At 37.9% G+C, this 18,663-nt stretch overlaps 1 long non-coding RNA gene across 1 annotated transcript in view; it reads left to right on the forward strand.

The window, feature by feature from the left end:
- Nucleotides 1–1,086: 1,086 nt before the first annotated feature.
- Nucleotides 1,087–18,663, forward strand: part of LOC132017242 (uncharacterized) — a 58,159-nt gene continuing 40,582 nt past the window's right edge. Inside the window, exon 1 of the long non-coding RNA XR_009404206.1 lies at nucleotides 1,087–1,359. This is a non-coding gene — a long non-coding RNA (uncharacterized LOC132017242). The remainder of the gene's footprint in view (nucleotides 1,360–18,663) is intronic.

Genomic DNA, 18,663 nt, shown 5'->3' on the forward strand with positions numbered 1-18,663 from the left:
AATATCCCAAGCAACACATCTTTCACTTTTAGGGCATTCTAATCTGCATTTCATTCGGTTTCTTTCTTTCTTTCTCTCTTTCTTTCTTTTCTACTTTCCTCCTTCCTTCCTTCCCTCCCTTCCTTTCTTCTTCTTCTCCTTCTTCTTCTTCTTTTTTCTTCCCTGAGATTTTATCTTCTTCCTTTGCTTGGGACATACTCTTCTGCTTCCTCATTGTGCTTGGCTCAGCATTGGTTTCTATGCCTGAGGTGAAACAGCCACCTCTCCCAATATTGAAGGAGCAGCCTTGTGTCATTGCTGAACCTCAGCATTCAAACTTTTCTAGCTCTTGTCTGTCTCAAATCTTTATGAGACAAGCAGCCTATCTATGTTTAATAGCTCTCAGTAGTTGAGGGTGTGCCATGATGACTCAGTGACTGACCAGGGGAGGATCTCAGTCAGCCCTTAGATTCAACATGAATGGAAGCCACACCCTCAGGCAGCAGATTTTAAAGTATGAAAATATATATAAGTCTTTGGGGACCAGAAGTAAACCCCTCCTGGTCACCATCATCAGGCAATCTGGAGGGATTTCCTGAGAGGCAGTCGCAAAAATCAGGGCATCTAAACGAGCATCTAAGCTCCCTTTTAGGAGATACTACAACCTGGAGTAAGATAAAGGGAGAGTGCAAAAATGGTGTCCTCCTCCCTGTTCCCTGAGAGCATCTCTATAGCTTCTAGTTGTGCACTAAACCCGAAGCCTAGTTGTAAGGCCAAAGCTCCAAAGCAGGCCTCTTTCACAGAAAGGCTGTGGGTGTGTTTCAATCTGTTATCTGTGCAGTACCCTGGGGATGGTAGACTGCCAAGCATAGTCTCTGATTGTTGCACTCCTATGGGGCCCAGGCAACAAGTGTCCCTGGCCTCCAGAATCAGGCAATCAAGACACCCAGGTGTCCCCTGGGTGGTAGCTGCAAAAACTGGGTCATCAGATATAAAAATCAGGGCAGCAGACATATGTACACACTTCCCTGCAGGAGATAATTGCACTCTGGAAAGTGCAAAGATGGCTCCCACTGGCAGAAGCAAGGCAGGGAGAGCTGAAAAGATTGCACCTGCTTTAAAAAAAAAAAAAAAAGGGAGGAAGGAAGGAAAGGAGGAAGAACGGAGGGAGAAAAGAGAGATGGTGCCTCTGGCCTTAACAAGGCAGAGGGAGTGGCTTTAACAAGATGGCATCCACCAGCCTCCAACCACAGAACATACCCCAGCAGACCCCAGCCCCTCCGACCGACTGACCCGTGCTTTGGAATCAGCAAACGAGCCTCTTTCCCGTAAAATCTGGGTGCTTTTCAAAGGGCTGCTTCTGCACTGACCCTGAGACAGGTGAGTTTGCAAGTGAGCACTTTAAATGGTGTTTTTCAGTTCACCTCAGTTCCGCAACTCTCTTGCGCACAAGCACAGCTAGTCTTGAAAATCGGATGTTTTGTGGGCTCTTCGCTCAGGGGCTGGTCTTAAAAGGTGGTGTGCCTAATGTGAGGAACAAACCCTTTGCCCCTCACGGAGGAGCTCTGGGTTTTGAGCTGCCTCCTTGGGTCTCTGGGCTGGGGATAGCGTTTATGGCGAGACTGTGTTTCAGACTTTCCTCCAACATTCAATGTGGTTTCCGTCTAGTTTGCCCAACATGAAGGGGTTACTCTGCTAGTTTTTAGATTTTTTTTTTAAAGATTTTATTTATTTATTTGACAGAGAGAGATTACAAGTAGGCAGAGAGAGAGAGAGGAGGAAGCAGGCTCCCTGCTGAGCAGAGAGCCCGATACAGGACTCGATCCCAGGACCCTGAGATCATGACCCAAGCGGAAGGCAGCAGCTTAACCCACTGAGCCACCCAGGCGCCCTAGTTTTTAGATTTTTTTAAAGAGGAAATTGTTCAATTTATAGCTGTAGATTCCATATGCCTATGGAGAAGGTAAATTCAGGACCTTTTTATGTGTCATCTTGAACTGGAACCTTGAAGGCATTCTAATTGGCATAAAACAAGGAGCACAATATGGAGCCCACAGGATGATTTAGAACTTCTAAATTATAAATGGGGAAATAAAGGTCTTCAGAAAGTAGAAAGTGCTACCTCATTCATGTAGTGGTGACACAGAACTGAACATAGAGACAAAAGAAGTTATTTATGTCGTCGTCTGTGGGAAAACATTCCAGGCCATGGTAGCAACAAATGTGCTTGGCGCTTCTGAGAAGCGAGGAAGCTAGGTCGTGGGGCCATGGTAGAGTGAGTGTTCAGACCAGAGGAAAGACATGGATTCACGGAGATGGCAGGGAGTCACGTGGTGTGGAGTCTTAAAGCCCACCGCAAGGACTTTGAATTTTTACTCTGAAATGAGTTTGTTTTGTGAGATTAAGAGTCACTTATGTGGGAATGCAAGCTGGTGCAGCCACTCTGGAAAACAGCATGGAGGTTCCTCAAAATGTTGAAAATAGAACTGCCCTATGACCCAGCAATTGCATTATTGGGTATTTACCCTAAAGATACAAACGTAGTGATCCAAAGGGGCACGTGCACCCGAATGTTTATAACAGCAATGTCCACAATAGCCAGAGTGTTTTGAGTAGAAGAGGTCATGACTTGTGTTTTAAAAGGAACGTCAGCTGTTGTGAGAAGAACCCTGGGTAAGACCACAAACAGATGCAGAAAGACAGTGGAGGGGATTTCGAAATCATCCAGTCTTCAAGAGTATGGTGACTTGGACCCATGTGGTAAATTGTGGAAGTGGTGAAAAGTCATTAGAATCTGGAACTATTTCAGAGGGAGAGTAGACAGGATCTGCTTGTGGGATATGACAGAGTGTGAGGTAAAGGTGACTCCCATTACTATGGCCTGAGTAAATGGAAGAAGAATCATTTATGGAGCTGCAGCGTAGGGTGGGGCAGCATTGCCCCAACGAGTGGAGAGTCTGATTCAGGTTATGTTCACTTCTGAGTGAAAGTTCCAAAACGTGGTTAGAAATACAAGCCCTGAGATTACAGGGGAGGTCCCAGGCAGAGATATAAATCTGTAAATTATTAGTATATAGGTGATACATAAAGCCAAGCAATCAATGAGATCACAGCTGCAAGTAGTATGGCAGTTAAGTGAGAAGGCTTCTCAGCTTTTACTACCCCCTGCCTAATCACCCCGAGGACTACCTACTGGAAATAGGCATTGACTTGAAGAGAATCAACGTAGGTGTGCTTCTGTCTGCCACAGGGCTTTGTGAATAGGCTGGTTTTTGTATTTGTTTTTGTTTTTTAAGATTTTGTTTATTTATTTGACAGAGATTATGAGTAGGCAGAGAGGCAGGCATAGAGAGAGGGGGAAGCAGGCTCCCCGCTGAGCAGAGAGCCCAATGCAGGGCTCGATCCCAGGACCTTGAGATCATGACCTGAGCCGAAGGCGGAGGCTTAACCCACTGAGCCATCCAGGCACCCCAGGTTGTCTGTTTATTGAGAAAACTCAGTTGGACCTCCCTATGGATATTATAGAAAATAAAATTAAGGTATTAGTTTATTAAATAACTTTCTATCATTTTGTAATAATAATGCTTGCTGTACTTTCAAGAGAGTCAAAGGAGTTTCAAAGAGTGAAGGTGGCAGTGAGAGAAAAAAGGATGAAGCTAAGCATCTGGGAATTTTTGTATAAAATGTCACTGGCATAAATGTTATATGCACACAGCTTCTTCATGAAAGACAAATACAAAATAATACATTATTTTCCATCAAATCTGTATAGACATGTATATGTAATAAAGGGGACAATACCTTTAAAGGTAGCATAAAAGGCTCAGGAGAAACACAATGAAAATATTTCTAATTTAAAATTTTACTGAACATTAAAATGGCTCTTTAAAGAAAGACTGAAAACCTTTCATCGAAGCACTGCTGATTTTTGATCATCCCTATATCTCAGCATTGACAAGGGCCAATTCCACCTTGAAGTTTTTACGTTTTTTAAGTTTTCTTTTTTTTTCCTTTAAGATTTTTATTTATTTATTTGAGGGAAAACGAGAGCACAAGATGGGGGAGGGCCACAGGGAGAAGCAGTCACCCCTGAACAGGGAGCCCGAAACAGAGCTCTATCCTGGGACTCCAGGATCATGACCTGAGCTCAAGGCAGTTGCTTAACCAACTGAGCCACCCAAAGACCCCCCCATCTTGAAACTTTTAATTGCAAACTCCCTAGCATATTATTTTTATTTCATGTACACAGCTTTATTTTGAGCTAAAATTAGAGCTATATTTCTGTTTGTAAAACTGAAACTTTTTTTTTTTTTTTTTTTGCATTAGGACCTAGTGAGTAAGAGATAGTGAGTTTGTTTTCAGGAGCACTGCGTATACTGATACAGAAGAATTTATATCACAAGGAAACAATGTGAATATGAGTTCAAAATTTTCTAGATGTCTAGTATCAGTGTCACTGTTTCATAGGTACACAATATTATTAAGGGGTTAAGATGTTTTACTTACCATTAGACACAATCATGTATCATGTTTTCATAGTAGTTACAAAAATAGACTATATGGTTTATTTTTTGCCAGTACCTTTCTTTAATCTGTGCTGTTTGCTCTTACTTTTAGTCTTACTAGCTTTAAAGATCAGTGCCTCAAATTTTGTCTGTAGAGCCTGAAGAAGTCTTTTAAGTATGCTCTGTGTTTTATTTGTTTTATTATTCAAGGCTTCCAACAGCTCTCTGAAGGAGTGCTGTATGCTAGATGATGTTCTGGGAGTCGACTGAGAAGAGCTTAGCCAAGTCTGTTGCATGTTTAACTACAATGAACATTTTTTTTTTTTTTTTTTTACTGATTCTATAGCAGCGGGATTTCTTTTTTTATTATTATTATTTTTTATTTTTTATAAACATATATTTTTATCCCCAGGGGTACAGGTCTGTGAATCACCAGGCTTACACACTTCACAGCACTCACCAAAGCACATACCCTCCCCAATGTCCATAATCCCACCCCCTTCTCCCAAACCCCCTCCCCTCAGCAACCCTCAGTTTGTTTTGTGAGATTAAGAGTCACTTATGTGGGAATGCAAGCTGGTGCAGCCACTCTGCAAAACAGTATGGAGGTTCCTCAAAATGTTGAAAATAGAACTGCCCTATGACCCAGCAATTGCACTATTGGGTATTTACCCTAAAGATACAAACGTAGTGATCCAAAGGGGCACGTGCACCCGAATGTTTATAGCAGCAATGTCCACAATAGCCAAACTATGGAAAGAACCTCGATGTCCCTCAACAGATGAATGGATCAAGAAGATGTGGTATATATACACAATGGAATACTATGCAGCCATCAAAAGAAATGAAATCTTGCCATTTGCGACAACATGGATGGAACCAGAGCGTATCATGCTTAGCGAAATAAGTCAAGCAGAGAAAGACAACTAGAATAAATGATACAATGAACATTTTTGAAGAAGTCTGTTTTCTCACTTTTCTTTTCAAGCATCTCCTCACAAGGATGTAGAGAGTGCCAAACAATCAATTCAGGAAGACAGATGCTTAATCTGTTTCAAAATAAGTGTACTAAAGCAGTTTACTGTAATATTATATGTGAAAAAGGAAATGAAATAAGAAAACGGCTTGTCATGAAAAAGCCATGTAGATTGACAAGTGTGTAACTTTATGTTGCGTAGCTTTCCTTGGTGAAGATTTTGAGTTCCTACTTATTAGTTAAATGTACATGAGACATACATTAAGATGAGAAGACAAAAAACTTTAAATAATGAATAAGGAAAGGTATAGGAATAATCCAGTAGGAAAATGAGTAAAAATTTGAGCAGGCATTTCCCAGAGAAGGAAATAATTGCCAAGTAATACTTGAACAATGTTCAACCTCACTAACATTTATAAAAAGGCAAGTAAAGACCACAATGAGATAGCATTTCATACCAGATTGGCAGATAGTTTTTATTAAAGAAAGAAATATTGACTGTTATAGAGAATTTGGATCATTATGCTGCTAATGATAGTATAAGTTATTGGTAAAATAATTTTGAAAACAATTTAGCATGATCTTGTAAAGAATATCACAGACTTTACCACCTAATGATTCTCCTTTTAAATATTCACCAATAGAAATGCTTCTGAAGGGGCGCCTGGGTGGCTCAGTGGGTTAAAGCCTCTGCTTTCAGCTCAGGTCATGATCCCAGGGTCATGTGATCGAGCCCAGCATCAGGCTCTCTGAGGGCCTGCTTTCCTTCCTCTCGCTCGCTCTGCCTGCCTCTCTGCCTACTTGTGATCTCTGTCTGTCAAATAAATTAAAAAAAAAAAAAAGAAAGAAATGCTTCTGAAGATTTGAATTGGAAAATTATACAAGAAGGTTTATGACAAAAGTGTTCATCTGAGGAAACAAAACAAATATATGTATGTTACAACTAAAAAACCAGAAAGGACACAGATGTTCATCTACAGAAAATGGTCAGATATGTCCTATAACAGTGATATCAGTAAGCCACAACTCTGGATAAATCTCACAAACATAGGTTTGGAAAAATAAAATATTGTAGAAGATTATATATGGTATGATATAATTTTTCTAAATCTCAAAATAATGCAAAACTAAATAATACATCTGTAGGCATATGTATGTATGGGTACATTAACAAATATCAAGGGAATTTTTTTAAAAAATCAAAATTCAAGATACTGGTTAGCCCAAAAGAATGGGAAAATGATTTTAATTGAGAATGGAGCTATTTCTTAGTATGAATGGTAGTATAAATAACTGAGTTTATCAGTATTTTAAAAAATGTATATATCCATTATGTCTCAGCTTTTATTTATAAAAGAACACCTTTACATCTTAGTGAGTTACAACAGTGATTTACTCGCTCACAATTCAGTGGATCAGCAGCTTGGGCTAGACTCAGCTATCCTTGTTCTACGGATCTTATCTGGACTCCCTCCTGATGCTGTAGTCAGTTTTTGCATCTGCTGGGGCTGGATGGTCTTACATAGCATTATTCATTTATGTCAGTTGGTGTAGGCTGTTGATTGGTGCTGTTTCAGCTGGTAGTGATAGGGCTGGCTAGGCCAGGTCTCCAGTAGGCTTATTTCCATGCTAGCCATTACAGAATTCCTAGCAGAAGGTAGAAAGCGCAGTCCAATGTGCAGGTCCATTCAAGGTCTTGTATCATATTTTCCGTTATCCCATAAGCCAAAGCAAGTCATGTGAACCAACCCAGAGTCCATGTGGGAGGGAAATATGTAAGATCACGAATAATGGATAGACATGAACAAATTGGGGGTTATTACTGTAGTTACTGTCATTACTGTAACAATCTATCACATTTATTTTCACATGCATGTTACTTTGCATGCTTTTAATATTGTATCATAACAGTCTTAAAAAAAAAAAAAAGAAAATGAGCAGCACCTAGAGAGAGATACAGGTAGAGTTCAGAATGTTTAATGGAGGAAAGATAATTGTGGATCAAGCACTCAAGTCAGAGTCCAAGTAAAGGAAACATTTGATACAAGACTTGATAAATATGGAGGGGTAAGGTTTGGGAGGGATAATGTATTACAGTCTAACAATAAATAATACTGAAGCAAGAAAAGGAAAGGCTGAAGTGGGATTTGTTTACTGTTTAATATTTATTGAAACAAGAGGTTTAAATGACAGCACTGGAAATATAAAAGCCTATAGATATATAGGAAGGTATCCAGTAACACAGGGACTTGAATGATAGGAGGAATGACATGAAACTTACATATTGGGTTAAAAAAAAAAATAAGGGAATAGCATTAAAAAAATACAACAATAACAACAAAAAAAACCCAAAACTTAATTTTATCTGTCCTCCCAATCGCCTTTCTTCTTCACCGTAGACACAAACATAACTAACTCTCCGACTGGAAACCGTATTTCCCAGACCAAATTGAGACTCGTTCTATCGTCATAACAAAGTTGTCACCAAGAAATAGAAGAGGAAGTGATGGATGCCACATTTTCCTCACTCGAAGCAAGGAAATTGATAGGTCTGGACTCGTTTCCCTACACTTGAACTGGAATGTTAGAATGTGGGATTTTTCCACCAGATTCCAGAGAGAGAGGGGGACTTTGTTTTTATGTTGAGTTCTCTCAGTTACAGAAGTTAGCTATTGTTGTAATTAACATAAGCTATCAGGCAGCTGTGTGAAAGAAAGTATGGTGGTCTACAAGGTTAATACAAAATTTTGGCAAGAAAGAATAACAAAAAGGATTTTACATTCATGTTATTTCTCATATATTGGTAAAGTAAGGCAGTAAAGGCTGCCTGGAAGTTATTTGTCCAGAAAGGTCTTAGGTTGAGTTTATACATGGTTTAAAAAAAAAAAAGAAAGGAGGTGGCTGAAATTCACTAACACTGCCATCACCTTAGTTCTAGCCCTTATTTCTCAACACTCCTGCTAGTAAGGTAAGTAAGGTAAGAGAGGCTTACCTCCTAGTAAGCCTCCCTCTCCACTCTTGTCTGTGGCCAATCAGCTAAGGATTAGGTAAATTCTCCAAAATATAATTCTCATCACGTCTTTCCCTTGCTTAAAACCATTCAATTTCTCCCCATCTCCTGTAGTATAATATCCTAGGTCTTTAGCATACGTGCAAGACTCTTAACATACTGGAGTCTGTTTCCTCGTGTTTAATTGGGGATAATGACAACAACTCTCTAATAGTTCTTATGAATATTGGTAACAATACTTTCAGCTCACACAGTATAGTTCTTGGCACAAAGAGAGAAATTCGTAAGTGGTTGCTCTAATTCTTGTGGCAAGAGAGTCTTGAGCAGACTCCATCAAAAATTCCTGTGGGTTATGACTGTAGGAAGTAAGCTAGAAAGACAAACAGATCAGCTCACAGAGTTCACTGCATACAAACTGGCCTTCTTGAGAGTTATTGTCATGCTAGACAATAAAATGAAACCTATTTTAAAGAGCACACTATTTTAAGATGATTTCTGAATCAAGAATCTGATCAATTTTAGAGTTTCTGCATTTATTGGTATAAAATGATGCTTTTAAGTCTTTCACCTGTATCCTGAACATGTTCTTAGAATTTTCTTCCCATGATCCTAAGAGCCCACATACATGTTAAATAAGCCAGTGAAAAGAACATGAATATGGTTCTTTATTTCCTTAAAATGAACCTACCCGATCTTCAAGAAAATATTGCTTAAAGATACAGAACATGTGCTTCACAAAACACTGCACATGATACACGAAATGGTGGGAAATTAGAAGAGCCTGATACCGTAATTTTATTCATGATGATTTTAAAAATCCTTGTGAAAGTTATAAATGAACTAAAAGAACTCTGATATTGGAATCTAAATTTCAGGAAGAAGAGCTATTATTTAGATAATTATGGATAAATACCTAAATATTTTTAAACTAAAAGTCATTGCTAAAACTGTTGGGATTTTTTCATCTTCATTGTTTATCTTCTGTCATATCAGAAGTATATGGCTGGTAACAAAGGATTTAAAAATGGGGTGATGCAATAAAATGAACAGCTTAGCCGGAAAAGAGGAAATAGATTACTTTAGCTGCAATTTAGAGAATGAATGGGAGGCAGGAAGGAAGCCCAGGGGGCAGAATGTCCATTCTCCACCTTCTTTGTTATCTTTGCTATTCCATTATCACATTCATGGTTGTGAATTAGTATCTACTAGACACTAAAAGAAGAGCTCAAGTATGTGGCATCAAACTTTCTCTAAAGAATGAAGCTTAGGGACCACCTTCCTCTAAATGACTTCCCTAACCAGGCAGTTTGAAAGAGGTATTTTCTGAATGCTATCTTTATGCATCAGGAGAGGTTTCCTATGTATGTTTAAAAGCAAATGAACAGCGGGGCCCCTGCCTCTCTGCCTACTTGTGATCTCTCTCTCTCTCTCTGTCAAATAAATAAATAAAATCTTTAAAAGCAAATGAAACCTGGGATGCCTGGGTGGCTCAGTTGGTTGGGCAGCTGCCTTTGGCTCAGGTCATGATCCCAGCATCCTGGGATCGAGTCCCACATCGGGCTCCTTACTCGGCAGGGAGCCTGCTTCTTCCTCTGTCTCTGCCTGCCATTCTGTCTGCTTGTGCTCGCTCTTTCTCCCTCTCTCTCTCTGACAAATAAATAAAATCTTTAAAAAAAAAAACAAATTTTAAAAAAAAAAAAAAAAAAAAGCAAATGAAATCTTCTAGTAACAAAGGTGGATAGCTCTTGAGGCCCATGGGGTTAGAGAAGCCATAGGAGAAGCTAGAGGAGAAGCTAGAGGAGAACCCTATAAGCTACAGTGTTATGGTAGACTCTATTCACAGACCCAGTTACTCAGCCTTTCCCATACCATATCCTTTGTTGATGGACTTAAAGTTCCTTTCACGAAAAAGATGAATTGTATTAATTGTTTTATAATTCCTTTTCCTTTAATTTTTCAGACAGTAATATATAATATGGTATCACCTACTCTATTCTCCATTAGTCCTCATGACAATTAAGACCAACTGGTACATTTCAGTTGAAAGTTCCCAAACTGTCACTCTAGGAAGCTGAAGGCCAAATTATTTCCCAAGAGTAAGAAAAAAATTCCCCCCTTATCTTGTATCAAGAGAATAATTGCTTAGTGACATTCTTTAAAAAAAGAAAGAAAAGTATATAATCCAATTACATGGTAGGACAATCCTGGTATTAACATATTCCTACCTACCAGCTAATATGGTTTCTACATAGCTGTTGGCTAATCTTTCCTTTTATGTTCTAATTAGAAGAAGGTTATTTTTTGACAAAATGGGTATTTATTTTCTAGTGAAAGATATGATAAAAAATCATTTTACAAATCATAACTGAAAACTTTTCCAAAGGAGCATACTATGTTGAATAAATTACATTAGAAAACGATTTGCTGGGGCACCTGGGTGGCTCAGTCTTTAAGCATCTGCCTTCAGTTCAGGTCATGATCCCAGGGTCCTGGAATGGAGCCCCACATCAGGCTTCCTGGTATCGGAAAGCCTGCTTATCCCTCATCCACTCCCCCGGCTTGTGTTCCCTCTCTCGCAGTCTCTCTCTCTCTCTTTCTCTCTGTGTCAAATAAAATAAAAATGTAAGAAAAAAAGGATTTGATGTTTATGTTCTTCAAGGGCCCATCTTGGAAAATATGATAGAGTAGAAAGACTACATTACTCTTTACCTGTCCCCATCCCTCTTCCTGAATATTTCCTTCTTAAAATATCATTCCAATTCAGTTATTTCTCTCCCTGGTATCTGGAAGACTCGGATACCTTGAGTCCAGTTTATACATGTCTGTATGGGTCCCTAATGCCAGAAACTCCTTTTGTCTCTTCCCTGCTCTACTTAAGCAACCAAATGCCATATACTACTGGACACCATTTTTGTTTGGTTCCACTCTTATTATATTTATGCCTGGGAAGTCAAATAGTGGTATCACTAGATTAATGTCCCACCCTAGCTCAAATAATATATTTCATTTTAATAGATTAAAGATTAAATTTGTAGGTAGAAACTATAGTTACAACCCGAAAGGGAATAGTTGAACACAGGAATTAAACAACTTGGCAAGAAAGATACTTTGGTAAAAGTGGGTCATTTGATGCTTTCCTTCTCCAGAGCTCAGCTTCCAAGAACTTCTTCTCTGTAGCATTGGCCTTGCACCCTCTGGCTATATTGTGCCTCACAGAAGTCCAAGAAATAACTTATATATTTATTTATATTAATCTCTTTACTACATGTTGGCTAACTGAACATAATAACAAATGAATTTAAAAAATAGCATTTTTTAAATGAAACAAGATGGGATTGGGAGGGAGACAAACCATAAGTGACTCTTAATCTCACAAAACAAACTGAGGGTTGCTGGGGGGAGGGGGTTTGGGAGAAGAGGGTGGGATTATGGACATTGGGGAGGGGATGTGCTTTGGTGAGTGCTGTGAAGTGTGTAAACCTGGTGATTCACAGACCTGTACCCCTGGGGATAAAAATATATGTTTATAAAAAATAAAAAATTAAAAAAATAAAAATAAAAAAATAGCATTTGTAATGGCACATTCTATGATAGAAGCAACATCAGGAGCAACAATAATACCCTACAAATAGCAACAACAATGACAAACTATTGAAACTTGGTTAAAAATTCTGTATGACAGGAGCACCTGGGTGGCTCAGTTGGTTAGGCTTCTGACTCTTGATTTGTCTCGGGTCATGATCGCAGGGTCCTGCGACAGAGCCTCTGCTTGTGCTTCTCCCTGCCTCTCCCCCCACGCTCTCTCTCCCACCTCTCTCTCTCTCCCTCTCCCAAGTAAATAAATAAATAAAATATTTTTAAAAATTCTGTATGAGAGGTAAAACTGATGAAAAGGGAGTTCAGTAAAAATAAACCTAGCAGCCTTTATATTAGCAGAAAATACTATATATTCTAAAAAGTATTAAAAGCAGTACAAGAAGAGAAGCAAGATAATGATAATTAGTCCATATCTACTTTATCAGGCATCTCAGTAGTTTAATTTAGATAAGTATCTTTTACAAATAATGTATTAAGATTTTAGAATTTTGAATGGCGTAGTTCTGGCTCATAAAAGGAGTCAATCTAACATAACCATAATTTCTCTCACCTGGATTTCAGCATCTCTAACTGGATTAACAAACCAGAGCTCTAGAGCTGGTTTATAAACATTTGTTAGAATATTTAAAAACAACATTACCCTAAAATCTTTGGATACAATTTTAATTCCAGGAAAATTAAGTATAAGTGCTTGGGATTGAAGATTTCAGTCTGAATATATTTACGGGGCATTCTTGCAATTAAAAAAATGTAACTTTAGGGGTGGCTGGGTGGCTCAGTGGGATAAAGCTTCTGCCTTCAGCTCGGGTCATGATCTTAGGGTCCTGGGATCAAGCCCCACATTGAGCTCTCTGCTCAGCATGGAGCCTGACTCTCCCCCCAACACCAGCCTGCCTCTCTGCCTACTTGTCATCTCTGTCAAATAAATAAATAAAATCTTTTAAAAAATGGTAACTTAAAATACTCAGTCACACTACATAGATACAACTTGAGGTTGTTTTTTAGTTGGAATGTAAGTAAAATAGTCATACTAAATAGATACAACTTGAGGTTGTTTTTTAGCTGGAATATAAGTGAGTATAGTAATAAGGTAGAGAAATAGTTCTATTTTATCAATGGGATCTTCATTTTAGAATCACTAATTTTAAGATTATATAAAGTGTCAACATGAAAAATTAATTTCAAGCCCATCTCCTATAGTAATAAAAGTTTTGACTTACCATCATGCAATTACCCAAGTTCCATATTAAGTTAATGTGAGTTAAATAAAGGATAGGTGAAATTATAAACAGCTGGTTAAATCTTTACAGGTTTAAGTACCACATTGATCTGATGCAATAAGCAATTACTTTTACACATGGTGAAGAGGATATATAGTACACTCTTTCCACTAAAGCTGATGGAAACTTTTCTTGTGAAATCAGGAAGAGTGTGTTGGTGGAAAGGAACTGTTTATCTTGATTGGATATTTTGACTGTGCCATATTTTCAAGGTAATTATTTAACCAAACACAGTATCTCTAGAGCCAGCTTATCCTTAATGATCCAATTACCAGAATTGTGGTTTTTGTCAGGTTTTGCCTCATGAGAGTCAAGGAATTTAATTAATATATTTAATATATTATTTTGTATTATTAAATAGATGTGTATCTTAAATTTAGGAGTCTATATCTGTCCTATGGTATGAGACTGTAAGTTTCCTGAAGGCAAAATTTGTATGTGTTTAGCCTTATTCCTGTTGTTTCTAAAAACTCTCCAAGTACCAATATATTACAGACTTTGCTGAAATATAAATGAGTAGGGGTGCCTGGGTGACTCTGTCATTTAAGCATCTGCCTTCAGCTCAGGTCATGATCCCAGGGTCCTGGAGACAATTCCCACTTCAGGCTCCCTGCTCAGTGGGGAGCCCGCTTCTCTCTCTGTCTGTTGCTACCCCTGCTTGTGTGTGTTCTCTCTTTCTGACAAATAAATAAATGAAATCTTAAGAATATATAGATAAATGAGTAGATGAAAGAAAGAAACAATACCATTTAGGTTTTATCACTTACCAGGTAAGAGATGTATGTTATCAGAGTTATTTCTTGAGCTTATTACTTAGTACTTACTTAGATTTTTATATTTTTTCCACTAAATTTTCCAAATCCAGAACTACTCATATCTGAGTCTTTGATTTCTTTATGTCATTTATATGTCCTTAGCAGTAGACTCACAGTATATTAGGTCTTTCCCTCCAAAGGGCACTTGATTATTCATGACCTTACATAATACCTTTTGTCAGGTGCTATCACTTTGTGTTAAGAGCTGTTTGATTCCTATCTTGAAATATTAATGAGACTTTCCCTGCCCTCTACCCAATTTTAGTGAGATGACCAATACCTAAGTCCTCACATTTTTCTGAAAGTTCTTTCCTATAACCCCTTCATTATGTGTTGAAACCTGATGTTACAAGAAATAGAATGATTATATCTAAGTCAAAAAAGGACTTTTCTAGATAAAATAATAAATAATTAAACAAATAACAACAACAACAGCAACAACAAAAACTAGAATTGAAGGCACAGCGAATCATTTCTGGGAACTTCAGTGTAACCATCTAGAGGAGCCAGTGTGGTAGTATTGAATCTTCAGGCTCCTTGCCTCATCAGAGGCAACTCAGAGGCTGTTTTGCACTTTGGCATGCTCCTATGGGGGTCAGGCCAAAGAACCTCTTAGATAGATTTTGCCTAAGATTTCACTCATGCTTGATGTATTAGTTTCCTATTGCAGCTGAAACAAATTACCACAAACTCAGTGGCTTAAAAGTACACAAACAAGAAGTTCAGAAGTCCAGAATTGGTTCCTTTGGGCTGATGGAGTGTTGACAGTGCTGAGTGCTGCTGAAGGCTTGAAGGGAGAAGTATTTCTTTGTCTTTTCTAGAGTCTGAAAGCTGTCTTCATTTCTTGACTTGTAGGCTCTTCTTTCATCTTCAAAGCCAATGCGGTAGCACTTTCAAATCTCAGCCTCGGACATTCCTACCTTCCTCTTTCACTTTCAAGAGTTCTTCTGATTAGGCCTACCTGGGTGGGTAATCCAGCATAATGTATTTTAAGATCCTTAATATAATCATAGCAGTAAGGTTCCTTCGGCCATAATGATAACAGATTCATAGGTTCCAGAGTTTAGACTGTGCAGTTTGGGGTTTTTGTTGTTGTGGGCAGTGGGGTGACATTATCCCTCCCATCACACTTAGCATCCTCCCTTACTGCCTCCCCCAATATAATAGTTTCCCCTAGAAGCATTTCTACAATAAATCACTCACACAGGACTCCTTGTCTAAGGAAATGTTCCTGGGAAACATGACCCAAATACAGAGCATTTGACAATTTAAGAAACTAACAAATATCTATTAAAACTAAGGTCTATGATTGATTCAGGAAAGCTTCTGGTTTACACGTTTACCTCTTCTACCCAGAGTTTCATTGAAATGATTGGGACCAACGTTTTAAATAAAGAATCAAAACATAACAGTGTTGGAAAACAGGAAATAGAGCTACCAGTGGACCCGAACGTTTAAACAAACCCTGGAAGCTAAAAAACAGGTGGGATGGAATTAATGGAGAAAACAGAGCGGAAGAATCCAAGCCAAGATTCCAGAAGTGAGAGCAATCAATCCTAATGGAGCCCATGAGAAACTCTAAGATCAGTGACAATACAAAGACTAGGAGATGGCTTTGGGAATCATCAGGGAAATTAATTAATTAAATAAATGCTTTAGTAATAGCTAGGCCTGGAGAGCTATCCCTCTCCCTCCTCCTCTGCTATATACACAGATGATATGATGGGCAGCAACAGCATTTACCTCCAGACTAGAACCTAACACCTGTCTGGGGAGTATTCTAGAATGAGTTTGGGCCTGTGAGAGAAGTGGAGTAGGATTTGAAATAGCTCCAGACCTTTACATCAGACACAGAGAAAATATTAAAAGAGAGAGAAAGTGAAGAAGAAAAAGAAATTTTCACTTGAGAGTAGTGAATTACAGTAAATGTCTTTATCCCCAGAGTAAAAGTCTCTTTGGTTTGATAATTAAAGGCATCTCTAACCTATTGGCTGGCACTGCTCTATTTCCAAGTACTCTACAAATGGTATCGATCTGTTCACATGATATCACTGTCCAAGAAAAACCAATCGATTCTCTCATTCCAAGGTGAAGCTCTTGAGAAACTGACACAAAACCAAGGAGAAAATCCATGAAAAAACTCTGTACTTTTTGTGTAAATGTGAGTTAGGAGGTAAGAGCAACACATCTTTGGAATATACACACCATAAATAGAAGAAAACATGTCTATTAACCCCCAAGAAATCAAAAGTGGTATATGGAATAAAGGGAATTTAAAAATTTCTAACAGGAATATTCTCCGTTTTCTCAAGTTTGGTACTACTGACACTTTGAACCACATAATTTTTCTAGAGTGCTTTCCTATGAATTGTAGGATGTTTAGCAACATCCCTGACCACTAGGTCTCAGTAGCAACTATCATAACAATGGTAAGTTGCCAAATGTCTTCTCGAAGGCTAATTCACTTGAGAAACACCAGGTTTATTCAGAGAGATTGAGAGACTATCATATAAATAAAGAATAGATTGTATCTAAAGAATGAACAATTAACAAAACAAATTTTAATAAACAAGTATTTTTCCCCCCAAAACTGAAACACATCAAATGAATGGGACAAAGAATAAAAAGACTTAAGGGCAAAAACAAACTAAGGATTTATAATATAACAAGGAGCTCTCCCATAATGCAGAGTTAAATACAAATGCAAAAACACATGAAAACACATGGAAGGTAGATCTAGAAGATATTTAAAAACATGTTCAGAAGAGAGGGGAAGAATGAAAACATGGAAGAAACTAATCAAATAAATATTAAAATAAAATTTTAAAATATTAAAATAAAATTTCCCCAAGCTACAGCAAGACAATGCTTCAAACTGGAAGGATATATAATGGCCAAAGGGATGAACTAAGAAAGGTCTACATATGAAAGCCTCCTGGTGAAAGATCAAAATACCCATGAAGAGGGAAAAAATTCCAAAGTCTTTTAGATGAATAGACGAAACACAAAAAATAGATTACATGCAAGTGAGTTAAAGATGTTGCAGTGACTCAAAGATAACATTGGGCACTAGGAAACAATAGAACAGGGCTTTCAATTTCTTTCAAAAATATTTCCAACTTAGAATTTCTATACCAAGCCACATTGTAAAGAAAGCAAAAGGGTAAAATACATTTAAAAATTCATAATATCTCTTAGAATATTTCCTGCTCATGTGCCCCTAATGAAAATAAAATGACTCAAGAAAATTAAAAAGAGAACTATGTGAAAAGGGTATCTTCAGGGAAGAGTGAGAGCTGAGTATGGCCATGAAAACAAAAGGAAGGTTGAAAACCTTAGCAGAAAATATTCTGCACCATGGTGGTTGACACATTCTCCTATGGGTTTTAGGGACTTAGTAAGGTAGGAATGCATATCTTCTCTAGGAGTTTAATCTCATTTCTTAATTGTGCACTAAGTTACATTGTTACCATCACATATTATTTTTATTCTTCAGGTGTTAAAATGAGCTATTTATTAAATCAAACAAAATTGAGTTGTTGACCAGAATGCTGAGATAATAAAATATAGATGTAAGTGTTCCAGGCACCTATTATTGACTTGAAACCTAACAGCTTAAAACAATAATAATCATGTTATCTCTTAATGATTTGGAAGACTGACTTGTCCCAACTACTCTGTGACTACAGTCAGATGGTGGCTGGGACTAGCATCATCTCCAAGACCTCCTCCCATGTCTGGTGGTTGGTCCTGTCTGCCAGCTAAGCCCTCAGGTGGCCCTGTTGGCTGAGACAACTACACAAAGCCTTTCCTTGCGATCTGGATTTCTTCAGAGTATGGTGGCAGGTATCCAAGAATGAATATACCAAGAGAACAATGAAAAAGCTGTGTTGTCTTTCGTGACCTCCCTTAGAAGTCAAATAGCATTATTTCTGCTGTTTTCCCAAGCATGTGAGGGTGTAAGGGAAGAGATTCTGTATCTTGCATCTTGATGATAGGCGAGTCAACATCACATTGTAAGATTAGGGGGAGAGATCTTACCTTGGAAAATACAATCTGCCATGATTCCCAATGCCTTTGGGACACAAATAGAAGAGGGTAATGGAGTACAGTTTTGATAAATTCTTCATTTTTATAGCGGCTAAGCAGTAGTTACATTTCATATCAAAATAGAGGAGTATAAGTATGTTATTTAAAATCATAACTATAACAGCAGGATTGGCCAGTTCTGGAGAGCATCTGGGGTAGGGAATGGGGCATAGGGTTTTTTTTTTTTTAGTCAATATCAATTTACTAAATAAAAAGTTATTAATTTTAAATTCATATACATTTTTGATTTATAATAGAATATAATACATTATATAAGCTTTTATTAGTATAACCATTTTATAAAATGAAAGGAAAAATTGAGATACAGTGAGTATTCAGCAATTATGGACATTTATTTCATCTCTAACAACAAATATTCATTGGGCACTTAACATCTCATGTGCTAAGATCA

Source organism: Mustela nigripes, chromosome 5, assembly GCF_022355385.1.
Source record: "Mustela nigripes isolate SB6536 chromosome 5, MUSNIG.SB6536, whole genome shotgun sequence".
NCBI lineage: Eukaryota > Metazoa > Chordata > Mammalia > Carnivora > Mustelidae > Mustela > Mustela nigripes.